The sequence below is a fragment of the Cricetulus griseus genome, chromosome 5 (assembly GCF_003668045.3).
Source record: "Cricetulus griseus strain 17A/GY chromosome 5, alternate assembly CriGri-PICRH-1.0, whole genome shotgun sequence".
Lineage (NCBI taxonomy): Eukaryota > Metazoa > Chordata > Mammalia > Rodentia > Cricetidae > Cricetulus > Cricetulus griseus.
Window position 1 is genome coordinate 44,753,484 of NC_048598.1, and position 27,652 is coordinate 44,781,135.

General features: G+C 35.0%; 1 long non-coding RNA gene across 1 annotated transcript; it reads right to left on the reverse strand.

The window, feature by feature from the left end:
- Nucleotides 1-3,603: 3,603 nt before the first annotated feature.
- LOC118238836 lies at nt 3,604-25,857 on the reverse strand. The gene is made up of 3 exons (XR_004770082.1): nt 25,731-25,857; nt 14,508-14,698; nt 3,604-3,785 (listed from the first exon to the last, which is right to left on the reverse strand). It is a non-coding gene; the product is annotated as an uncharacterized LOC118238836 (long non-coding RNA).
- Nucleotides 25,858-27,652: the final 1,795 nt, after the last annotated feature.

Genomic DNA, 27,652 nt, shown 5'->3' on the forward strand with positions numbered 1-27,652 from the left:
AAAGATCAAAGTGCTTCTAGAGATGACAGAAATATTTGTGGAAAACTAAAATGAACTCTGTCACCTCACTGATTTCTTCACCAAATAATGTGGTAAATATAATAGATGAATTTTCCACAATTTCCTTTTAAAATATATGATTCAGAAGCTTCTTTTTGCATATTTTAGTGAATAATTCAACATGCACTGAATGAAGTTCTTAGAATAAGCAACAGTGAATGCTTGGCCATAGATGGAACATTTTTATCAACGTCCCCCTGCCAAGGCTCAAAGAAGATCCAGGAATAGGAGATGGGAAGAGGGAAAGAGGTGAAAGTTGGCGAAGAATGCTGTCCTCTGGACTTGACATGACAGTTTCACACAGAACTCACAGCATCTGAAGTTACATGCAAAACATTAATTCAGCTAAAATTTTCATCATGGAACTGGGAATTGGGTGGAGCTCCTGAGATCCAACCAATGGATAAGCAGCTTTTGGTCATTGACGGCTGCTTAAGGAAAGGGAATCACTTTACATTAACTGTATGGCCTCTGGAAGGTCTCCTTGACACAGTGGCTGATACCACACACTTTTGTAAATGAATGTCATATTGTACCTAGTGTGGGCAAATATAATTTATTAATTAGATAATTAATTAATCATGGAAAGAGGACATGGAATTTGGAAGGAATTATAATGAGAGGTCTGGTGGGGAGTAGGAAACTAAAACTCAGAGAGTGAATATAAGTGAGATACATTTTATACATTAATGACATTATCAAAGAATATTTTAATCGTGTAGAAATAAGCCAAAAATCTACAAAAATCCTATATTATAGGCTCAACAGTTTCTGTACTTCTAATTGATAGGTACCTATAAGATCAATGTAGCAATTATTTGCCCTATTTTTCAGAGTGACATGTTATATAACTACAAGAAGTGCTTCAGTGGTAGAGGAATGTGTTGCCCATTTTGCAACACATATTGTTAGTAAATATTGTCCCTAAGAAGAGCCAAAGCTAATTTTGGACAATAGTTAGCAATACACTGAAATGTCTATTTGTGGGCATGCCTTTTAGGATTAATAATGTATAGATGTTAAAGATCAGGTGTTTAGATCATCGTCTGGGCACAGTCTGCAAAGCCAGATGAAAGCACACATGTGTCCCTTTGATCTTAACAGAGGGAGAAATATCACACTGTTCAGAATCCAGCCAGTCATTGGCTAAAATGTCACTTTCTCTGAGTAGGCAATCTATTTATTACATTTATAATCTATAGAAATATGGAACCCACAATCTCATCAAGACATTACGAAGATTTTAGTTGGAAAAACATTGTACAAACAAGATGATAATATCTATCACATTTTCAACATGCACCAGGAAATCAGAAGTTATTTCTTCAGAAATTATTGAAGGAATTTCCAGGTTGTATTTAATTTAAAAAATGTTGCTATTTTCAAGTATAACCATTGCTAAGGAAGTAGAGGAATGAGCTCTTAGTGCTTTATTCCATTTAATGTAAATTTTACTTAACAAGATCATATTAACAACATATTAAATACAGTTCAGGATAGTGTTGAAATATTTTATTTTATAATGTATACATGTTCCTGTGTTTGTTTATGTTGCTTATGTTCATATGTGTACACATATGCACCTGTGTCCCAATAGACCACCCAGTATGTTGTCCTCAATGATCTCGCATTATTGTTTGATACTGGAGCTCTTTACTCAGCAATTTGGATAGAGCAAGACCTCTGAGTCTCCCTGCTTCTGCCTATGTTCTTACAGTATTATACACATGTGCGAACATATATATATATATATATATATATATATATATATATATATATATAGAGGGAAAGTAAGATGAGCTTATAGCTTCTTATTTGCACATTGAGTATTTCATCTAGAAATCCATCTATCCCAAACAAGTGAAATATTTTGAATGCCATTTGACTATTAGATTTGCAAAGAAAAACCACAGCTACAAGACATTGAATTTTAGTTATTTATTAGATTAAAGATCTTCCTAAAAAATGGACTTAGAATACTGTGCTGTGGTTTCGGGAAGAATATGTATATAGTAAAAAATTCTTTGTTATTTCTATGTATTCTTTCCTTCCCACTTCAACACTGACTTTGATCATTTCATAGCCCCAGGCCTGAATTCATTTTAAAACTAATCATTACACTCTCATTTCTTTTGTCGTTTTGAGAACTTTCCCAGCCTGCTTTGCAAGCACAGATGTCCAGCTGTGGTTGTTCTAACCACTGGCTTGTAAAATTGAAATTCCTATGTGTTCCAAGTGTTAAAAAGCTCTGAAAAGTGGGGAGGAGTAATTTAAAAGCAGTTGGAACCGAGGAACAACTTGTATCCCAGTAGCTGTGTTTTTGCTCTCGAAAACTTGTTAGTAAGAGGCAATGGGTTAGAGTACTCAAAAAAGAGTCTTTCTTGGATACTGGATTCCAGAGTGAATGACTATGCTGTGTTTGGTCAAAGAAAAATTGGATGGAAATTAATCATATGATGCTCACAAGATTTGTATTTAAGTAACATATTTTATCTAGTTTCATCATCCGTGTTTAATGAACCCCAAGGAAAAATTTTGTTAGCAAAAAGTCTAGTGAACCTATCAGTATGTGATTAAAAACACATGAATTAACATTTTATTAAATTAATTCTAATTCTTGTGGAAGATAATGAAAATATCTTGTTGATACTTTGATTTGAAACATGCATAATTTAAACTGGATATATTTGTAGAGGAAAATATAATATAGTTTCAGTAGCCATACCAAAGTTGTCCAAGCACTATAACTAAGAAAATATGATTTTTAATGGATTCTAACATGGTTTTAAAAGCAAAATTAACAAAAATCATAAATGGAGAAAGGATGATTACTCAGTTAGTAAAGAGTTTGGCTTATAACCAGAGGTCTGGAATTCCCTACTCAGCAGCAATGTAAAAAGCCAGCTGTGGAATCATGTGTTGTTATTCTAGCTATGTGGAGGTGAGTCACCAAGGAAACACAGTTGAGCTCCTTCTCTGATGCCCACACATATGCTTACTCATGTACATTAGCACCCGTACACATATAAATGGCCATGAACACACATATATACATACATTTTCTCTCTCTCTTCTCTCTCTCTCTCTCTCTCACTCTCTCTCTCTCTCTCTCTCTCTCTCCCACACACACACACACACACACACACACACACACACACACACACACAAAATCTGAAACAAATCCAAATCATTTGTTACCAAGACAGGTTAAGGACAGCAAGAATTCCCTTGCTTCCCTTTCCTCACATTTGGAAGCCTTTAATTGCTTTCTTGTCCTTCTACATCTCAGAAATGTGTTGTCCTGCAATGAAAGTCTTCAAAAATCCAAAGCTATAAAACAGTGTCTTGGGATAATTTATTTTCTTTTACATTTGAGATTTTAATGTAATTAAATTATTTACAACAGTAGGAAGATGGCTGGGAATTTCAGAGACCTGAAGCAGTCTGTGTCTCCCATCCATGACACTGTATACACTTTTCATTTTTCACTAAATTAATGGATACAAGGTATGAGGTAGGTTTTTGCCCATTTCTGTAATTAAATACTGTTTTTATTGTAATTTCTATTTTAAGTACCACTCTACTGCATCATTTGAATTCCAAGATGAAATCACAGTTGCTCTCAAAACAATAAGGTAGGCCTTCAAATCATCTCCCCACCCTGTGGAACAGGGATCAGTTATATAATGCTCACCATTGAATGTCTGACAATCTTGGAAAACCATCTGTGAAAAGAGCAAAGCCAGACATTAAAAACATTTGACAGAGGAAACTGTTACATGGTTTAGAATGCAGAATAGTCAGAAACCATAGGGTTGTTGGGTGCCATATTCCTATAAGTAATACCACAGCTGAGATTCCCTAAATATTCCCAACAAACTCATTGACTGACAAAGGTAGACTTCAATGAAACCATTTCCTTTGTCTGTCACCAGTGCTCTTAGTGATGTGAGTAGATATTTGTTCACATTGGTCTAGTGGGGGGGAATTCAACAAAGGTGGTTGCCTGTACTTTGTAAATTAGCAGTTCCTCCTCATCCTAACAGGTCTTTAGCCTCCTTTGTGCAAGGAAAATAACCTTCTCTCTCCACAACAAAAGTGACATCAACTTCTGAAAATGCAGTTTGTAAAAAGGTTACAAAACAAACCATTTGTTACAGAGGATGTCAGTGTTTAGGCATTTGTGTTACAAACTGATTCACTGAGACAGGGGCCACCCAACACTCTGCCAGCCACCTATTACTCGATTCACTTGTTCCAGAGGTCAGTCATATAGATATTTACATGTCCCCAAAAGTACCTTGGAAAGCAGAAGACTAAAAATGGCCCTGTTTATTCCATTCTCCCTATGTAGCATTGAGTATCCTTACAATTAGGAAAAGCAATGACTCTGAGAAATCTGTGAGAATTTTCTTATATTGTCACATGTTTTATCCTCCATCTTACAACTAGTTTAAGTTTAAAATATTAAAAGGAGAAATGGTGAATCTCTCTTTGCCTCTGTGGGTGTGTGTATGCATGTGCACCCATGCACAAATGTTTTGTAATATATATATATATATATATTATTTAGCTCATATATATATATATATATATATATATATATATATTATATATATGAGCTAAAGTGTAGGTTTTGGAAATTTAACAAGAATAATTATTTTAGAAATTAAAGGCAATCCACTTTTGGAAATTTAACAAAAGTAATTATTTTAGAAATTAAAGGTAATACACTTGAAGGTATTGTGACAAAAATGAATTAAAACTCCATTTTAAAGTCAGGGTATAGAAACTTGCTGCAACAAATTAGACAGTATTCAGGGTATAAAGCTAAACACTACTCAGCCCACTCATTCTTCTTTCGTATGTGTTTCCTTCAAATCACATTTTACTTCTCATGTCATGTGTGTATAAAATTTATAAAAGGGACGAAAACTAATTCATGAATAAATTCTACAGATTATCTTACATCTTAGAATAGCTTTTATCATTCATTTTAAAGGCAATTATCTGCAAAGATAATTACAGAGTCACACTCTTGTCTCAAAACTTTTGTTTTCTCTAAATGAAATAATTGGGCTTATTTATACATTTGTATGTTTGGGAGATGTTTGTTTCTTTTTGTTTTTCATGTCTTTTTTCCTAAACATTGCTGTTGTCTTGGTGATACACATATCAGCTCTAAATTTTTATATATCAGTTATTTTGGCAAGAAATTAAGCCAAATGTGTTATAACTATTGGAAGTGACTTAAGTCACATATTTTTAAAAAGATAGGATTATTATTTTTTGAATTCTAAAACGGTTAAATTCAGTATGAGTGTGGAACTATTAATATCATACTTTGTGGAAGGAACATAAGAATAATAAATTTTCTAAAATGATAAAGCAACTTTCAAATCTGGATATTTGTATATGAAATGCAAAGTATGTGCTAGTCACAATCAATGAGGTTCTTCACGCCTTGCTATTAATTTTATATACTCTTCAATGTATCCCACCTACTAATAAAGTTCAGTTCTCTCAATCTGTATTATTTTTTTTAATAACAACTTGCTAATCTCCTAGAGAGACACAGTAGGGATAGTGACTACAGGTGACAATAATAGACCATTGCCCGAAATCTTACCTTGACCTTGGCATTTATGTTTTCAATAGTAACAGAGGCAGTCAGTCATGTCAACATCATTCACCTGGGTATGGAGTGATTTAATGGAAAGTAACAAATTCATTAAAAGTCTTGATGGCTGTTCTAGAAGCTTTTTTTCTGAAATAGGTTTGATAAAAGCCTTTTAACAATAAACTCAAAAAGTAAGTAAGACATGTGAGAGGAAAGAAAACATGCTGTAGTGGAATGATTGATGAGGTGGCTGTGAACATTATCCTTGGGAAACTAGGTATAGAATGGACAAATCATTAGACCCTGAAGATCACCAACTAAAGTAGCTAAAGCTTTTGTCTCTGAAAATTGGAGATTACATGTTACATAAATCATATAATGCTGCAAAATTCAGCTTTCTTTGGATCAACAGTAGAGTTTACTGGACTTCCAGATTTTCCCTTTGACAAGATAGTTGAAAAATAACTTTATTCAGACTTCCATAGTAGAGGTACAATAAAAATCTAAACATATTATTTGCCTTAATGTTTATTTTTTGTTTTAAAGAATTCCTAAAATAAACAGAAGTGAGTGTACCTTCTGCTCCTGCCCTACTCCTGCCCAATGTGCTCATCACCCCCCATCTCTCTGGGCCTGTGCCTGCATAGAGCTGACCTGTCCAGACAGGTCAGACCTCTCTGAGTCTGGAAACACCTCACTCCTCCTTCCTCCTTGGCTGGACCAACCTCTCCTGAGGTGAGTGTAACCTCTGCTCGTGCCCTACTCCTACCCAGCACCCCAACACATCCCAACCCTATCTCTCTGGGCCTGTGCCTGCCATAGATTGGACCCGTCCAGACAGGGAGGACATCCTTGAGTCTGGAAACACCTCACTCTTCCTTCCCCCTCTGCTGCCACAAGTCCTGTTGAGTGAGGAGACTACCAAGAGAGGCAAGATCATCCAGAGCTGCAGACCTTGAAATATTGGCACACACACACAACCGGGTGGCAAGAAGAGATAGAGACCCCACCTGCACCCACTGGAAGAAGAGACGGGAAGAAGACAGAATAAGAACACACTCAACAACAGAAAGACTAATATGATACCATGAGAATCTAGGGAATCCATAACAGCGAGATCTGAAGAGCATAATGCAGAGGACAAAGAAGAGGTAGACCTTAAAAATTATCTTAGGAATATGATAGAGACGATTAAAGAGGAAACAAGAAAATCCCTTAAAGAAATAAAAGAAAAAAACAAGCAAAATTTACATGAAATAGAGGAAAATACAAACAAAAAAATTCAAGAAATAAACAAATCTCTTAAATAGTCTAAAGAAAGCAAAGAAAAAAAAAATAACCAAACAAGTTTAGGAAGCACTCGAAACAGTTCAAAGAATGAAAGGTGAAATAGAATCAATAGAGACATTTTTGGTTTACAGAGAAATCAGGCACTAGGGAAATGTCTGGAGATCTACAAAGATGATGCCAGCTATCTCAGCAATGGAGGAGAGGCTACCTTAAATGTCCTTCCCTGATTATGAGATTGATGACTGTCTTATATGCCTTAATCCAGCAGCTGGTAGAAGTAGAAGCAGACACCCATAACTAATCACCGATCTGAACTAGAACCCAGATTCAGAGAAGGACCAGTGAAGAGCATGGAAATCAAGACCACACTGGTGAAACACACAGAAACAGCTGACCTGAACATTCTGGAACTCTTGTTTCCCAGTCTCATAGCTGGAACACCAGCATGGGACTGATCCAGACCCAAAGAATATGGGTTTCTGTGAGGAAACCTCAGAAATCTATGAGACCTCCTATAGAAGCCCAGTATTTATCCCTAGAATAGGTGTGGAATTTGGGAGCCCAGTCCATATAGAGGAAAACTCCCTGAGCCAAGACACATGGGGGTGGGCCAAAACTTTATCCCAAAGGAAACGAAAGACTCTGATGACACCCTATGGAAGGCCTCACCATCCAGGGGGAACAGAAAAGATATGTGACAGATAAGGTTTTAGTTGGGGGGGCAGGTAGGGGATGATATGCAGGAGAAGGGAAATGGGATTGTCATGTAAAACAATCCTGTTTCTAATTCAAATAAAAAAAGTTGGGAAGAAAAAAGAAAACAGAGACTGAGGTGATGCCAGAAATAGAAAGGCTGGATAAATGATCAGGAACTAAGGATGTGAATATAATCAATAGAATACAAGAGGTGGAAGAGAGAATCTCAGTTGTTGAATACTTGCTATAGGATATACAGTCATGGAACAAAGAAAATCTCAAGTCCAAGAAATCCTTAACACAAAATATCCAGGAAATATGGGACACCATGAAAGACCAAAGCTAAGGAAAATTGGTATAGAAGAAGGTGAAGAAACCCAACTCAAAAGTGCAGAAAACATATTCAACAAAATCATAGATGAAAATGTTCCCAACCTACAGAAGGATATGCCTATGAAAGTACAAGAAGCTTACAGAACAACAGACTAGAACACAAAAAAGTCCCCTCACCACATAATGATCAAAATGCCAAAATTGCAGAATAAAGAGAAAATATTAAGAGCAGCAAAGGAAAAAGGCCAAGTAACATATAAAAGCAGACCTATCAGAATTACACTTAACTTCTCAACAGAAACTTTGAAAACCAAAAGTTCCTGGATAGATATGCTACAAACACTAAGGGAACATGGATCCCAACCCAGAATACTATACCCAGCAAAGTTTTCAATCACTATATATGGAGAAAACAAGATATTCCATGACAAACCCAGATTTAAACAATACATATCCATAAATCCAGCACTACAGAAAGTACTGGAAGGAAAACTCCAAACCAATGGAGATAACTACACTCACAAAAACATAGGAAATAGATAATGAAACATTACCAAACATGTAAACAAGCAGGAGGACGAAATCCACACACAATGACACCACCAACATTAATCCAAAATAAACAACAACCAACAATCAATGTACATTAATACCCTTCTATGCCAATGGTATTAACCTTCCTATAAAAAGATACAGCCTAACAGAATAGATATGAAGATAGAATCCATCCTTCTGCCAAATACAAGAAAGACACCTCAACTTCAAAGACAGGCTTTACCTCAGAGTAAGGAATTGGGAAAGGATATTCCAATCAAATGGACCCAAGAAACAAGATGGTACAGCAATCCTAATATCTAAAAAATTGTATTTCAAACTAAAATCAATCAAAAGAGATGAAGAAATGCTTTTTATACTCATCTCTTTAAAAGTCCATCAAGATGAAGTATCAATCCTGAACATCTAAGTCCCAAATACAAAGGCACCCACATTTGTAAAAGAAACATTACTAAAGCTCAAACCACACATAAAACTCCACACACATATAGTAGGAGACTTCAACACCATGCTTTGACCTAAGAGGAACACCTGACAGAAGCTTGACAAAGAAACAAAGGAACTAACAGAAGTTACAGCCCAATTGGGATTAACGGACATCTATAGAACATTCCATCCAAACACAAAAGAATATAACTTTTTCTCAGTGCCACATAGAACCTTCCCTAAAATTGACTACATACTTGGCAACAAAGCAAACCTCCACAGATACTAAAAAATTGAAATAATGTCCTGTATCTTTTTTTTTTTTTTTTTTTGGTTTTTTGAGACAGGGTTTCTCTGTGGCTTTGGAGGCTGTCCTGGAACTAGCTCTTGTAGACCAGGCTGGTCTCAAACTCACAGGGATCTTCCTGCTGCTGCCTCCCTAGTGCTGGTATTAAAGACATGAGCCACCACTGCCTGGCAATCTGCTGTATCTTATCAGATTGCAATACTTTAAAGTAAGAATTCAACAGCAACACAAATTGCAGAAAAGCTACAAACTCATGGAAATTGAATAACACACAATTGCATCATTCCTGGGTTGAAGAAGAAATAAAAAACTAAATTAAAGACTTCCTAGAGTTTAATGAGAATGTAGACACAACATACACAAACTAGGGGACACCCTGAAAACAGTGCTAAGAGAAAAGTTCATAGGACTAAGTGCTCACATGAGGAAACTGGAGAATAGTCACACTAGAGAATTGACAAAACAACTGAAAGCTCTAGAACAAAAGGAAGCAAACTCACCAGGCAGGAGTAGATGCCAGGAAATAATCAAACTGAGGGCTGAAATTAATAAAGTGGAAACTAGGAAAAATTATAATGAATCAATGAAACAAAAATTTAATTCTTTTCGAAGATAAACTACATAGACAAACCTCTATCTAAACTAACCAAAAAGGCAAAGAGAAAGCACTCTAACAAAATCATAAATGAAGAGGGGAATATAACTCCAGACATGGAGGAATTCCAGAGAATCATCACGTCATACTTTGAAAACCTGTACTCCACAAACTTGGAAAATCTAAAGGAAATGGACAATTTTTGGGATAGATATCACTTACCAAAATTAAACCAAGAACAGATAAGCAGTTTAAATGAACCTATAACCCCTAATGAAATAGAAGCAGTCATCAAAAGACTCCCAACCAAAAACAGCAAAGGGCCAGATGGCTTCACTGCAGAATTCTGCTAGAAATTCAAAGAAGAGCTATTACCAGTACTGGTCAAATTGTTCCACACAACAGAAGCAGAAGGGACATTGCCAAACTCTTTTTAGGAATCTACAATTACTTTGATACCCATGCAACACAAAGATAAAACTAAAAAAGAGAACTACAGACCAATATCCCTCATGAACATCGATGCAAAAATACTCAACAAAATATTGGTGAATTGAATCCAAGAATACATCAGAAAAATCATCCACCATGACCATGTAGATTTCATACCTGGGACACAAGGATGGTTCAACATACAAAAACCCATCAATGTAATCCACCATATAAACAAACTGAAGAAGAAAAACCACATGGTCATCTCACTAGATGCTGAAACGTCCTGTCCCTTCATGATAAATATCTTGGAGAGACCAGGAATAACAAGAACACAGCTAAACATGATAAAAGCAATATACAGCAAACCAACAGCCAACATAAAACTAAATGTAGAGAAACTCACAAGGATTCCTCTAAAATCAGGAACAAGACAAAGCTGTCCACTCTCTCCACATCTCTTCAATATTGTACGTTAAGTTCTAACTAGAGCAATAAGACATGAAAAGGAGATCAAGGGGATACAAACTGGAAAGGAAGAAGTTAAACTTTCACTATTTGCAGATGATATGATTGTCTACATAAGTGACCCTAAAAATTCTACCAGGGTATGACTACAGCTGATAAACACCTTCAGCAAAGTAGCAGGATACAAAATTAACTCAAAAAATTAGTAGCCTTACTATATACAGATGGTAAATGCAATGAGAAAGAAGTCAGCAAAACAGCACCCTTCACAATATCCACAAGCAACATAAAACATCTTGGCATAATGCTAACCAAAAGAGTAAAAGACCTGTACAGTAAGAACTTTAAGTCTTTAATGAAGGAAATTAAAGAAAATACCAGAAAGTAGAGAGATCTCCCATGCTCTTAGATAGGTAGAATCACCATAGTAAAAATGGCAATCTTGCCAAAAGAAATCTACAGATTCAATGCAGTACCCATCAAAATCCCAACACAGTTCTTCAATGACCTTGAAAGAACAATACGCAACTTTATATGGAAAAAAAAAAAAAAAACCTAGGATAGCAAAAACAACCTGTACAATAAAGGAACTTCTGCAGGTATCACCATCCTTGACTTCAAGCTCTATTATAGAGCCATAGTCCTGAAAACAGCTTGGTATTATTCCCAAAATAGACAGACTGATGAGTCCCACAGAAACAGCTGGTCTGAACAAGGGGGAGTTCATGGGGCCCAGTCTGCTTTCTGGGAGGCCAGCACGGGACTGATCCAGACCCCTGAATGTGGATGTCAGTTAGGAGGCCTTGGCACTCTGTGTGGCCCCTGGTGGTGGATCAGTATTTTTCCCAAGTGTAAGAAGGGACTTTGAGAGCCAATCCCATGTGAAGGGATGCCCTATCAGCCTAGATACAATGGGGAAGGCCTAGGCCCAGCCCAGGATGTTTTTTGTGGTCTTTGGGGAGGCCCTGTGTTGAGCCTTACCCTCCCTGGGGAGCAGAGGGGAGAGGGAGTGGGGGCTGGTGGGGGGTTGGGTGTGAGGTGAGGGAGAGTGAGAAGGGATTGACATGTGAAGCATGCTTGTTCCTAATTTAACTAATAAAAAGTAAAAAAAAAAACAAAAAAGAATTCCCCAAATATAGATTCTTATGAGAGAATAATATACTATTTTTTGTTATTTAATTTTGCAATAAAGGGGTTTTTCAAAGTGTGTATTAGGATTTTAAAAGTAAATACAATATATTCAATATTGTACATGAGAATTCAGGACATTACTAAGTGCTTAGGCATATGTTCATAGTTATTGAATGTCCCACTCTATAATTCAAACACATATTTATTCAGTGTGAGAGCAATGAAAAAAAGGGTCATTACAGTTTAATTAGCACACTAAGATTAAGTTGTGTTTTTAAGTGTGTGTATGTGTATACATGTCTACAGATGTACATATATTGTGTATTTAAGTGTATGTGCTCATGAGTGCACGCATCAGAGAACACATATGGGTGGGTCTGCCTATGCATGTGTATGAGCACACTTGTGTGTGTGTGTGTGTGTGTGTGTGTGTGTGTGTGTGTGTGTGTGTGTGTTTGTGTGTAGTATTTGGCTGCTTTGCTACTATAGGATAACATGATAGTCAAAATGGTTATGTCTTTGTAATGAGCAATAACTCAGTTTTGTCAACTATTGATTTGGTAGTCTTTATGAATCAGAAATTAAGAGAAGTTTAAATGAATGCCATGAATATCAAATATATAATCATGATGTCAATAAATATTCATTATTTTTCATTTTGAAAACAATGTAATACACTCAAATGTTGTATTTATAGAAATTGCCAATGCTGTTTGTGAATGCATGTTAATTACAAATTGGTAAATTCAAATAAGGCTATTCAAAGAGGATGTCATATATTATATTTTGTTTCTGTTCATCTTCCTGTCCCAACTTCTCGACTTAATCCCCACCCAAATTTGCATCCTCATTTTTGTTAAACCCATTGAGTAAAACTATTGCGGGCTAAATACTCTTGCTTGAGTCTGCATCCAATCACTGGAGCATAGTCAAAATATAAACAAAGAATGTAAAAAATGAAATATTTTTCAAATAATGTAATAAGTTTGTAACAGAAACATTAAAAAAAAAATCCAGGCATGACGGGCGGTGGTGGCACACACCTTTAATCCCAGCACTTGGGAGGCAGAGGCAGGCAGATCTCTGTGAGTTCGAGGCCAGCCTGGTCTCCAGAGCAAGTGCCAGGATAGGCTCCAAAGCCACAGAGAAACCCTGTCTCGTTAAACAAAAACAAACAAACAAACAAATCCAGTCACTCTCTTATCTCAAAGGTGATCTCTAATGTTTAATTTTTCTGTAAAGCTCTTGGAATATTTTTAGATAAATGAATCATTAGAATAAGTCTAAGACAAAGTGTGTTATTATTTCATCATTTTATGAAGTATATTTAAAAGTGGTTAACATGAATAGATTTTAATACATGAATTCATATGTAACATAATTTTGACTGTAATTTTAGTTCTAGTTCTGCAATGCATCTTATGTATATCGCAGCATACTGCAATAATAGTTAGAATATACATTAAGTGATTACTTCCCTGAGATGGCTATGATACTTACTAATTCAGATTCAGTAATGATTACTCAGTCTGAACTCATGAGTATTTACAGCTGCTCAATCGTATAAACCTAATTTGTTCCTGGCCTTTACATTTTGTTAAAACAATTACACATACTTTAAATATCAACTTCAACTTAATCAGAATAGTGTCACATCTTTCCTCATTGGGATTATGTTTCCTATTACTCTACACATAAAATATTCCTCTGTAGTCGTATGTAACATTGTTCAAAGGATATAATTTAAATCTCTCTGTTTTGGTGAACAAAATCAGTAGCTAAAAATATTTTCTCTAACAGGCTTCCTTTTCAAGTATTGGGTAATAGTTCAATTGTGAAAATTAAGAATTAACTCATAAGAAGTCCTGAGTTGTTAAGAAACATTTCCATATCCCCCTCTTTGGTTTCTTTCAAATTCATAGTCTCTTCTTTTCATTAACTGTTACATGTCCATATAGATAGGACAAAGGTCTCAATGGGCCTCAGACCTGACAACCTCTTTATTGGTGGCAAGTTTTCAAGGTGCCTGTGGAGGACATGGAATGTTCAAAGAAAGGAACCAACCAACAGTCATACCCAAGTATCAAACCTAAACCCATATCAAAAACTGCCACTGTATAATAAAACTAAGGGTACAGCAGTGCCACACATATTTTGGTGGCAAGCAATAGTTCTGTATTTGAACTTAGGATTTGTTCAATAAGAGGGAAATCAGACCTGGTACTGGAAATCTAGCCTGTTACCCAAGCCTAGTGAAGTCATGGATGTTGGAGGAAAACCTCCAACTGACATTTTACTAAATAAGCATACTACATTCTAAATGTTTGGCTTTATATTCACAAATAAGTGGATGTCGTGATGACTAATTTTGGTTGTCAATTTGTCTACTTGTGAAATAAAATAAAACTCAAATAGATTGGACACTTAGTGAAAGATTTTTCTCAATTGGATGGCTTGAGCTGTGACGATAAGCCTTAATTCTGGGGTGTTGATCTTAGAAGACCCATCTCAAATGTGAGTCGGAACACCTGGTGACAGCTTTCATAAAAGGACATGTAAGAAGAAAGTTTTTGCTTTTTTCTGCTTTCTCTCACCTGCTTGCCTTTATTCTCATCAGCTTGTCTTCTGTCTTGATACAGAGGCATCGTTTCTGTATATAATTATTTTGTGTGGTTTATCATAGGATGGATACCAGGTGAGACATCCAGATGTGTGGATTGAGTATCTACTGGGTTCTTCACCTTTCTACCAGAAGACTGTAGCCTCTAATCCATCCTGATAAGTCCTATTTATAAAATGGCAAAATGGCATTATGTATATATGGTAAATTAAATACACATGTGCTCGAGCGCGCACACACACACACACACACACACACACACACACACACACACACACACACACACAGTTTTCTCTAAGTTACGTCATCTAGATCAACCTGACCAATACAGAACTCCAATTCATTGTCCCAACTAGTAAATCTCATGCTGTGACATAATTTTGGAAGACAGAAGGAAGAGAGGCCAATATGAAAACAAGATAGTAAAATTGTAGGCTCAAGCTACCTAATAATCATCGGTAAAGAATTTATGAATTTGTGATCTAAAGAAAGTAATCTTAATATATTAATGATTTTCAAACTTCAATTTTGAGACCACTTTCCTATATTCATTTCCGTATTTTTCATGTTTGTCCATTAGCTGGCAGACCTTATACCAATTTAGTTATTTGAGCTTTTGATAAGATTGTGTGTATAACAGGCATCATAAATTTAGAATGAAATAAAGAGCATTACTTACATTATCATTCACTTAAATGATAACCTTATATTTCTAGTTGTTCAATATACAATTTTAGCCTTATCTGTGATTCTTCTCTTTTATCACACTGAAAATATTTTGGCTCAGCTTGTAAAGCATATGCCAAGTAGGACTTGTATGCTATTATTGTCCTTCACTTTTTTGTTTCATATGATAATGTCAGAACTTTCTTTTTTTATATTCTGTCCTTTGATAGATAGTGTTCTCTTCAAATGAAAGTTGACCACCTCAGTGTTCTAAAATTATACTGTATTGGCATTCCATCTACATGGAAGTTAAGAAGTTTCAGGGTCAATTTTAATGCTTAAAGATGCTAAAAAAATACTTCACAACTTATATTTCTGAGTGAAAAATAAAAAAAAAACTGAAGAAATAGGAATTTCAATAAATCTTAGTGGATTCACCAGATGAATAAAGTTGCAAGCAAATCACCCCCTTTATTTAGAGAGACTGCAAAATAGTTTCCCGAGTTAATATTGAATGAGGAGTAATGTAATCATCAATATTACTCCAATGCACATGGAAAAGTTAAAGTAAACAAGGAACATTTCTGCATTACCTTACTATAACTTTAATTCAATATCAATAGTAGAAACAAATTTATGGATTTTCCTATGAAAACATTCAAGGTAAATATGGTTGCAGATTTGAATACTTCTCAGATATCCTTCTTTCAATTACAGTCTCCTATGTGCAATTCCTGCAAAGGTCTTTACTTCCAGAAAGCTTTTTTCTAATTTTTCAAAATGAATTGCCTTACATGTATGTGACAAGGTTAGGGAAAGTTTTTACCATAGCATATGGTTAGAGGGCCTTTTCAGGGAGTTGGTTTTTTTCCTTCCAACATGTGAGTCCCAGGCATAGAACTAAGGTTTTCAGGATTTGTGGCAAGTACTTTACCACTAAATTGTCTCACCAGTCCTGAGATACCATTATTAGTATATGTATATGTTAATATTTATTCTTTAAGCATACCAGAAACAGTTGATTAAGATTCACCTTTAAATATGTAATCTTAACCATATTTATAGGGCTCATTTCCATTCTGAGTCCTAGGGCTTAGAATCTATAGCATATCCAGTTAGGTGATGTTGTACTGCTCATTAGGAAAAATTAGTTTCTATTTCCACTAATTCAACAATTCAGAAATAATGGAATTATTCTTCAAAAGAGATAAAGTAGTAAAAGTCACACAAGCAAAGTTAAACTCACTAAATATACTTTAAATACAAAACAATGCAACAATGACTATATTAATAATAAATAATAGTAGATTATCTAATTATTTTCACTGTCAAATTCTAGGTACATACATTTTATGAAAGAAAACTATAGACATAGTTTATTTTCTTTTGCTTTAATAAACACCATGATGAAAAATGACTTGGGAAGGAATGCATTTATATATATCCATCATGAAAGGATGTCAAATCAGGGACTTTAAGGCAGGAAGTGAAACAGAGTTAATGGAATTAATTTCTTCCCAAGGCTTGCTCAGCCTCCATTTCCATAGAGTTTAGGACCTCCTGCGCAAAGATGGTACTAACTACAGTGGAATGAGCACTTCCACATCAGTCATTAATGAAGAAAATGCCAGACAGCTTTGTCTTGAAGTCAATAGGTGGGAATTTTCTCAATCAAAATTCCTTCTCAGATGAACTTAGCTTTTGTCCATCTGACAAGAAAAAATAAGACAAATCCTATCTTTTAAGAAAAAATGAAAAATTTCACAAAATATAAATGAATTAAATGGAGTAAGCATTGCCACAGAGAACCATGTCTCGAAAAACCAAAAAATAAAAAATAAAAAGAATAACATATAATAATAAAGTGAGAAAAGAATAACATATAATAATAAAGTGAGATTAATTTAAAGAATCCATGATTGTTTTTACATGAGAAGTCTGTTAATCCCCTTATTTAGAGGCTGTAAGCAAATATACTCTCTGTAACATATTCATACCAAAAGTTCTCATTAGCCCAGTTAGACAAAGATGGAAGGACACCTATCACTTAGAATCTTCTAAAGAAGTAAAACTGTCTGTATTTCCAGTTTGCATAATGTTGCAAGTATCAAATCCAAAATAATCATAAGAAACCTACAACCAAGGAGGTCCCAAGATAAAAGATTAGTGTATAGAGACTGATTTCTGTCTTCAATGAGCAATTGTTATTTGAAATATGAAAATAATACTTACGCTGATAAAATATAAAACATTAAAATATGAATTTAGTAAAATGAAGAAAAGTTTATTGGTTAAAAATACAAAGCAGGATTTATGAAATCAAGGAATAAGAATGTTAAGTTAACTACCTAAATCAAAATATCTTCCAAATTAAACTTCTGTGTAACACAATAGTCTTACAATTTTATCTATAGCAAAATCAATCAAAATAATTTACCATATCTCTTTTTCATATGTTGGGAAATTAACTAAAAACTTTAAAAGGAACTTCAAAAGACCTATGATAGCTTACATATTGAAAGCTGATGTAATCAAAACAGTTTACCAATAACCTACTGTATAAATCATAATATGGGTATATATTTTAAAAATTCATACAGATTGATGAAACAAAATTGAAAAATTAGATATGATATGAAAGTAATTGTTATCATGGTGTGACTTTGATGTAATCATACCAGCCAGCAGCAGATGTGAGAGTACCAGAGCCAGTGTAACCTACTTTGCAAGTGTGCTGAAAGGGATAGAGAATTAAACCCCATATGGAATTAAAGTGAACACCTTTATATTGTGTTGTTCTTATCAATGAATTCACAGAAAAACATACGGACATGGAGAAAGTATTTAAATATTGCTTATTTAATGAAAGATAAGTAAATATGTATAAATGTCTTTCCAACCATTTTAATGCAGAAGTGAGCAACCAATCTCATTTTAAAAGTAGACAAATGTTGTGCCTACATTCTCATTGAATTCTAGGAAATCTTTAATTTCTTTTATTTCTTCCTCAACCCAGGAATAGTGCAATTGGGCGTTATTCACTTTCCATGAATTTGTAGGTTTTCTGCAATTTGTGTTGTTGTTGAATTCTAACTTTAAGGCATGGTGGTCTGAAAAGATACAGGGGGTTATTTTGAATTTTTTGTATCTGTTCAGGTTTGCTATGTTGCCAAGTATGTGGTCAATTTTAGAGAAGGTTCCATGTGGTGCTGAGAAGAAGGTATATTCTTTTGTGTTTGGATGGAATGTTCTATAGATGTCTGTTAATCCCAATTGGGCTGTAACTTCTGTTAGATACTTTGTTTCTTTGTTAAGTTTCTGTCTGGTGTTTCTGTCTAGTGGTGAGAGTGGGGTGTTGAAGTCTCCCACAATAAGTGTGTGAGGTTTTTGTGTGATTTGAGTTTTAGTAATGTTTCTTTTATGAACTTGGATTCCTTTGTGTTTAGGACATAAATGTTCAGAACTGAGACTTTATTCTACTGGATTTCTCCTGTGATGAGTAGGAAGTGACCTCATTCATCTCTTTTGATTGATTTTAGTTTAAAGTCATATTTTTTGGATATTAGGGTTGCTACCCCCATTTGTTTCTTGGCTCCATTTTATTGGAAAATCTTTTCCCAAACCTCACCCTTAACTCTTAGGTACCATCTGTCTTTGAAGTTGAGGTGTGTTTCATGTATACAGCAGAAAGATGGATTCTGTCTTCCTTTCCATTCGGCTAGGCTGTGTCTATTTCATAGGTGACTTAAGTCCATTAATATTGAGGGATATTAATGACCATTAATTGTTCATTCTTGTTTATTTTGGATTTGATGGTGGTGGTGGAGTTGTTTGTGGATTTCCACCCCATTTTTCTTTTGGCTGTTGGTAAAGTGGGATTATCTATAGTCTATTTTTTTTTTTTTTTGGTTGTAGTTAACTTCCTTGGGGTGCAGTTTTATTTCCAGAGTTTTCTGTAGTGCTGGATTGGTATATATGTATTGTGTAAATCTGGTTTTGTCACCGAATATCTTGTTTTCTTCATCTATATTGATTGAAAGCTATGTTGGGTATAGTAGTGTGGGCTGGTATCTATGGTCTCTTAGTGTACATAGAATATCTATCCAGGACCTTCTGGTTTTCAGGTATAATTCTGATAGTCTTGCCTTTATATGTTACTTGACATTTTTGCTTTGCTGCTCTTAATATTCTTTATTTTGTATGTTTGGGTTCTGATTATTATGTGGCAATGAGACCTTTTTTGTTGTCCACTCTATTTGGTGTTCTGTAGGCTTCTTGGACTTTTTTGGCATGTCTTTCTTTAGGTTGGGAAAGTTTTCTTCTATGGTTTTGTTGAATATGTTTTCTGTACCTTTGAGTTGGGTTTCTTTACCTTCTTCTATACCTATTATTCTTAGGTTTAGTCTTTTCACTGTGTCCCATATTTCCTGGATACTGTGTTTTAGGGATTTGTTGGATTTAAGCTTTTCTTTGGTTGATGAGTCTATTTCTCCTAGTGTATCCTCAACTCCTGAGAGTCTCTCTTCCATCTCTTGTATTCTGTTGGTTATGTTTTTGTCTGTAGTTCCTGATTGTTTACCCAGCTTTTCTATTTTCAGCATTCCCTCAGATTGTGTTTTCTTTATTGTTTCTACTTCAGTTTTAAGTCTTGAACTGTTTCCTTGAGAGATTTGTTGATTTCTTGTAATTTTTGGTTTGTGCTTTCTTCCATTTCTTCAAGGGAGTTTCTCATATCCTCTTTTAGGCTTTCTATCATTTTCCTGAAAATGTTTTTAAGGTCATTTCCTTCTACTTCATCTGTGTCGCTATGATCGGGTTTGCTGGTGTAGGGTCCATATTAACTGGTGGTTTCATACTGATTTTTCTGTTGTTGAATGTGTTTTTATATTGTCTTCTTTCCATCCTTTCTTCTGGTGGGTGTAGAAGGAGTCTGTTCCTCTCTTGGTGGGTACAGGACCAAGGTTCCCTTTTGTAGATTGAAACCGATCAACACTCTGCTCTCTTTCCTCTTCTCTTGAATGGAAGCAGGACTGATACTGGGGCGTTGGCAGCCTCTGGGTGTGTTGCATCCCACCAAAATGGGATCCTGTGAGCAGTCCTCCAGCCTCAGGTGTCCCCAAGCAGGGCAGAGGAAAAAAATCCTAGAGTAATGTACATTTGAATAAAGTTTGAAGCATCAGTAAGAAGCATCAATCTGTAATGGTATATAGTTAAGCCATAGATTATGATCTCCATATAAGCTGTGTAATTATCCAAAATCTATAATCTTACCACTTTGGAGAATGGCACAGTATTAGCATGAGTTTGATTTCAGTCTGTCTACATAGTTACTCTGAGGTCAACCCGGCTTGTGTAACAAAATCTTTTTTCAAGAAAGAAATGTAAATGAAAGAATAAATAAATATTTCAAAATGAAAAAAAAAAGACTTTTACAGAAAAAAAAACATGGTATTTGTACTTCATCAATTTCTATGGAGAAAAAGAAAAAAGAAAGAAAGAAAGGAAAGAAAGAAAGAAAGAAAGAAAGAAAGAAGAAAGAAGAACTTGCAATCATTTTTTGATGAAATAATTTGAGCAAGAAAGTATTAGGTTCATAGACCCCTGAATGTGCTTGTCAGTGAGACGGCCTCAGCAATGTATGGGGCCTCTGGTAATATATCAGTCCTAGCATACTTTGGACTTTGGGAGCCTATTCCACATAGAGGAATACTCTCTCAGCCTAGAAACACGGAGGAGGGCTTAGGCCCTGCTGCAAATGTTATGACAGACATTGAAGATTTCCCCCATGGAAGGCCTCATCCTCCCTGGGGAGCAAAAGGGGATAGGATAGGGGGTTAGTGGGGAGCATGGTAGGAGGGGAGGAAGAGGGAACTGGGATCAATATGTTAAACAAATTTGTTTCTAATTTAAATAAAAACTAGAAAAAATAAAAAAGAAAGTATTAAGTGATAATCAAAACTATATATATATATATATATATATATATATATATATATATATATATATATCCATGTCTGTAATGTCTTCTACAGTTTGGAAAAATGTCACCAAAATATTCACTTTTTACAATCTCAATGTGAAGCCTGTGGCAACATTGTGAAGTGGTACAGTTTTAAAGAGATAGGGACTAGCTTCAAGTTTCCAGTAATATGAAGGTGAGCTTTAGTAATTATGTTAGAGAACTAGTCAGTCTTCCCTCTCTATTTCCCAGACACCATGAGGTAATCAGCTTTCTCTGCCATGTATTCCTTCAATGATTACTACTTCACTATACAGCTAATGGCCATGGAGCTAGCAATTGTGAGCTGATATTTCTGAAACCAAGAGTAAAAAAATCCTACTATTTCAAAATTGATAATTTCATATACTTTGTCATAGGGAAAGAAAGCTGCTTTCCTCATGGACAAAAACAACCTTCTAAACAAATAAGAAAGAAAAAAATTATCTGTAGTTGAGAATCCGAATGGTGTGTACAACTTACCCATCAATCAGTCAAGGAGAAGAACAGTCTCTACTTCATGTGAGTAAAATTTAAGGAATTCCATTCAGAATTCAATATGAAAAGTGGAGAGTTAAATAGTAACTACACTGGAGAAACCTACATGGCTCCTCAGCTCCAGCTGCCAGGGAAATATGAATGGTTACTACTTTGTTGATGGCATGTTTTCTCTTCTATGGTGTGTTGAAATATTTTCCCCTGAACAAAGTCTCAGTTTAATCATGAAAATATGAATAAGATAAAGCTTACAAAAGACATGATCAATGGACCTGAAAATACAGCATAATCAAAATCTGAGACCTTGAAGTGGCTTATCAAGACCCTAAAGAAACATGGTGATTGAATGTATTGTGCTATTCTGGGTGGATTTCTGAAACAAAATAACATTAGGTTATAGAATGAGATGTGAGGAACTGTGCATTAATTATAAGATTTAATTAAAATACACAATTACCTGGTTAATTATTTTCACCAATGGGCTGTACTGATTATGCATTTTATGAGTAGAGTGTATATATTAGGCATGTCGAAGTTTTCTCTTATCCATTACACTGTTCAAGTTTCAAACTTTTCTAAACAAATGTCCTTGTAATTATTCACAATGTTCTACATGACACATACACAAGTCTATCTTTATATTTTACTACCCATCATTTTCTCAGTCTTTTCTAGTCAATCTGACTCACAGTAGTCCTTATATATACATAGCTGCTCAGCTCACAGGGGTTTCACAACAATTTTTGCTTGACTAATGTCATTGGTTCCACTGTATCTTTGTCAACAATAACAAAATATATTTACTTTCTAGGATAAAATTCCTGATTATTACATACAAAATAATATTCTCCTCCATTCCACCTTAGATATACCCACATTTCTTGCTCAGTTTTACTATGCTGAATGGAATTTTTCAGAATTTGACATGTTATACATTTGTGTGCTTAGTTGAGAGTATCTGCTTCTGCTATATAATAAGTAACATGGAGAAAGAATGACTGCTTATTCATCACTGTACAGATTCCAAACTTAAATATGACCTTGCCAATAGATGACATTCTCCAGTCACAAAGGGAGAAGGAAATTGATGAGTTTCTATGGAATTTGTGTAGATGTCTATTACCATAATATACCTAATATGTATGTAGAGAGTGTTTCTTAGGCAAGATTTTTCTTTTTTCCCCTTTGTTTCAACTTTTAGTCTTTTTTCATATATTACAATCCTGACTAGTTTCTTTCCTTTCCACTCCTCCCAGTTCTTCCCTGTGCCTCTGTACTCTCCCCACACCCAATAATAGCCACTGAACATGGCTTAACAGGACCCATTAAGCCTGGGTACAAACTCTCATATCATGGCTGGATGTAGCAACCAAGAAGGAGGAAAAGAGTTACAATCACAGGCAAAAAATATAAATGATCTCTCACATCCCCATTGTTGGGAGTCCCATACAAAAACACATAGCTACACAACCGTAAGATATATGCAATGGACCTCACTTAGACACATATAGGGTCTGTACCATTTCAGTTTCTATGAGCTCCTATAAGCCCTTCCAAATTTTTTCCTAACATTTGTGGGAAAATAATTTTTATTCCCAGGTTTATCTTCCCAACTCAGGAAGCATTTTATTTTTTTGTTTTGGAAATGCTGGAAGTTGAGTCCAGGACTGTCAGTGTGCTTGTGCATGCTGTCTGAAAAGAGTACATATAGAAAGGCTTCTAATGCTAATCTTCTCTTTGATTATCTTTAACTTCCATGACTTTTTAATAGTTTAAGTTCGCATTTCCTATCTCTGCAGCACTTTATAATACTTCCATTATGAAATCTGCATGAGGGTTAATACCACTTGCAGAACATTGTGGATCACAATCTGGAATATGTAATGTTTAAGCCTGTAACTGAACTGGAATATTCAGTTTAGCAAAATGTAGTAAAAATGTTCATGAGCTTGACAATAAAATCACAATAAAATATTATTGTCAACCAGACTTTTAGGATCCATCTCAGTGGCATCTTGGGTGTATGCTAGAAAAGAAATGCTTTAGTAATACCCGGTTCATGAACTTTACCATGCACATACACACAAAAAAGACAATTGGGTTACATAATGTCATGGCAATTTAGATATAATATAAAAATCCTGGAGGATATGAGAGATAAGAAAGAAAATAGTATGTTTCCTACTGAGTATTTAAGTCTGTTTTAAACACCAAATTAACCCATAAAATTTTATTAAATTTTTTTCTAACTGTATAGAGATGGAGAAAAGTTTTGTTGCAGATCTATTGCTTTTAAATTCATCATTGAACAGAATGAGATATAAAACAAATGTCCGCAAAACATGTGTTATTGGGATTCAGACCTGGGAGATACCTTGAACAGTCTCTTACACACTCATTCCTTGTAACTAAAACTGTCACTATTAACAAACAAATCTCTCACAACTTTGAACTGTCATTCATATGCTTTTTAAAGTTCAAAATTACCTTATATGACCTGAATATCTGATAGTGGTGAGGTTTCTAAAGAAATCCACAATTCCAGTTTAGAGCCATCCAGGTGCTCATTATTACTTATTAATCTGAAGCCATTTACTCTTTTATGGTTAAACAGAGACAGAGAATATCTGAGTAACAGTCCTGGCTGTACTGGAACTCATTTTGTAAACCAGACTGTCCTCAAAGTCAATGAGATTCCCCTGCCTTTGCCTCCCAAGTGCTGGGATTAAAGGCATGCACCACAAATTTTTAAAGAAATACCATCAGTCAAATATAAAGTATTACTCTATGAATGGAAATCTCTCAGAAGCTATTTGTGATGTTATGAGATATATGAGTTTAATTTAAAATATTAAGTGCTAACATACCCTTTGTGGTGGTGTGAGTAGGTTTGCACCGGCACCATTGACTCATGCATTTGAATACTTTGCTTATAGGGAGTGGCACTATTAGGAGGTGTGGCCTTCTTGGAGATAGTGTGATGTTGTTGGAGAAAGTGAGTCACTGTGGAGACAGGCTTTGAGGTCTCATATGCTCAAGGTATAGCCAGTGTGACACACACAGTCTCCTGCTACCTGTGGGTCAAGATGTAGAACTCTCAGCTGCTTCTCCAGTACCATGTTACCTACATGTTACCCACCATGATGATAATAGACTAAACCTCTGAAATGTAATATAGCCCAAATTAAGTTGCTTTACAGCAATAAATCCCTAACTAAGACAACCTTTCAATACACATAAGAAAAAAGGTCTGTCATTCCATAGAAGATAGATAATAAATACAGATATTTAGTAGCTATTACCCTACCAATATTTAGGAATATTTTCAAAAGGAGAAGGTATTATCTAAGTTAACCAGTACTTCACATCAGTAAAAAAGTTTGGACTATATTACATTTCAGCCTGATATAGGGGTAAGAGCTAGTGGGCAGCTGCTTTGCTTTTCTCATCTTCAATCTGAAGCTTGAACCCCAATATCCATCTCTGGGGTTTTTGTATTTTTGTGTTACAAATCTCTTAAAAGAAAAAAAGTTTCAGTTTTATGTATTCTAAGACAAAGTAAATTCTTAACTATTTAATTATTCCATGATTCTACACAATAACTATAGACTCAATTCAAGAAGCCTGTCAGAGAAACCATATTACTTTAGAATTCTTGTATCAAATTTTGTCAATTCCATACAGTCATGTATTTACCCCCACCCCATTATAATTAATTTTCATTGATCTAGAATAGAGAAAGGAAACCAATACCTTTCCTCATCTTAGGTTCTGATATTCACAATTCAATTTATTAAAGGTTACCTGAAAAATCACTGGGTAAGATATTTTGATCATGTCAGGGTAGAATATCTATAAATGACAGAATGAACACAATCCAAATGTTAAAGGACTGAACTCTTGACTCCCTTCATCTTTTACTCCAGTTTTTATAGATTCTGAGGAAAATGGATTTCTTTGTGAGGGCTAATTGGTGAGATGAGATAAGGATAAGATCCAGAGTTTGTGCTTCATGAATCTGTTCAAACCACTCACATTTGAATCCACACAACCTGGGGCATCACATTGCTTCATTCATAGGTTTGAGGGTCTTGAGTTCATTTGGCCAGTGGAAGCCTAGGCAGCTCAGAACATGGAGTTCAATACACAGGAGAATCTTTCTGGAGAAAAAGTAGAGAAAATCTCAGCTTTTGATATTAACTGTATATGTGAGAAGCTTGGAGTAGGCACCAGTCACACTACAATATATGAAAGACCATAGTGAAAAATAAAATGTCACTATGCTTTAAAAAAAATTATAAAATCAGGAAGAGGAAGAGACAAAATATGCAGATAACGTGACCTAAATTCAATGTTATAGACCATAGACCCAAACTACTGCAGTGTCAGTTACATATTCTTTGTAAAGATTTTATTTTTGAAAGACAGTTTTTCTTTCTTGTATTTTTTTCTCTTTATGGATATCAACATAAAATTCTTGGGAATTCATCAAGTTCTAAACTACAGTTTTCTTATATACCAGATCTATTTTTATTATTTCAACTCTGAAGCTGTTAACAAAAGCTTGTCTTGAAGTGACTTTTCCCACTATCCAGGATTCCAAAGACCCATAAATTTATACAGTAAGGGTTTATTATCTGGGTAAAAAGAAAACCATTTTATATTAGATATCAGCTATTTTAAAGTCTATTATCTTGTTGTTTTGCTTGGTTTGCGTTTCTGTGAAGTGCTTTTCTTTTTTTTTTTCTTTTCTTTTTTCCCCTTTACTTTATGTGGTACTTAAAACATATTTAGAAATGGGGCCATACATGCTTGTTCCTACCAGTACTCAGCCCAACTTCCATATCTGAGCCACATCACTGGAAAGGACCCTTACTGTTCCTACAGTCCTATAGGTGTATTCCCAAAGGCCAAACTTTCAAGTGTGCTCCTTGGAAAATAAAAAGAATCTCTTGCCAGGTCAAAGAGTTGAATTTCTGAACTACCCCATCTGGCATCTTAAACTTGTAAACTCCCTTCAATATTGGAACAGTACCAATAAAGAATCATTATTTGTTAGTAATAAATGTGTATCTACTATTCAGTTGATGTTGACTGTTAGCAAGATTTTTATACACTGCCCTTATTTCTCTTTCTGCTTGTAAAACTGGTAATTGGCAGAATAGGACATTCAGGCAATATAGTCCTTTTCCATAACCAGGATCCCTCACCCAAAACTTTTACTGTAACATCAATACAACTCAAGCTACTATTGAGATGTAAAGTGTCACCAACTGGCCAATGTATTGGAACAGTTCAGCATCGGACACTGGTACTGTTTTATAAAGTTATGCACCTTATATTTCATGGTTCAATGTGAGTCAGGACTTTTATTTATAGTCCAAACCTACCTCCTTCCCTATGAGCTTTCTGTCCATTGAGATGTAAGCAACTGGGTGCCTGACCCTTCAGCTGAATTAGAATTGTAAATTACCAAGTCTTCTTTGCTACGGTACATCCTAAAACACCCATCACTGAATTGTTTTTTGATAGGTATTTTTCTAAAAAGAATAACACTTTTAGCTAATACATTGTTAAGACCAGCTTGGGAGACCTTTTGTTTTCCCTAAAAATCCCCATTAAGTAGATGATGAGCCTTTTGAAATCTGCATCTCTATCTCTCTGTATGTGTGATGTGCAGTCTCAAAATCTCACCACAATTCTGGAAGGAGATCCATTCTGTCACTACAATGTGGTTCCAATAACAGATTTTAAGGTTTATTCCTTGTGTTTATTTTCTTTAATGTTCATGATTTTTGCCTATATGTGTGTATGTATACCCTGTGCATGCCTGCTATTCATGGAGGCAGAGGAATGCATTGGCTACCATGGAGCTGAAGTTACAGATGATAGCATATGAATACTAGGGACCAGACTTAAATCTTCTGCAAAAACAATTGTTTGTAATTACTGAAATA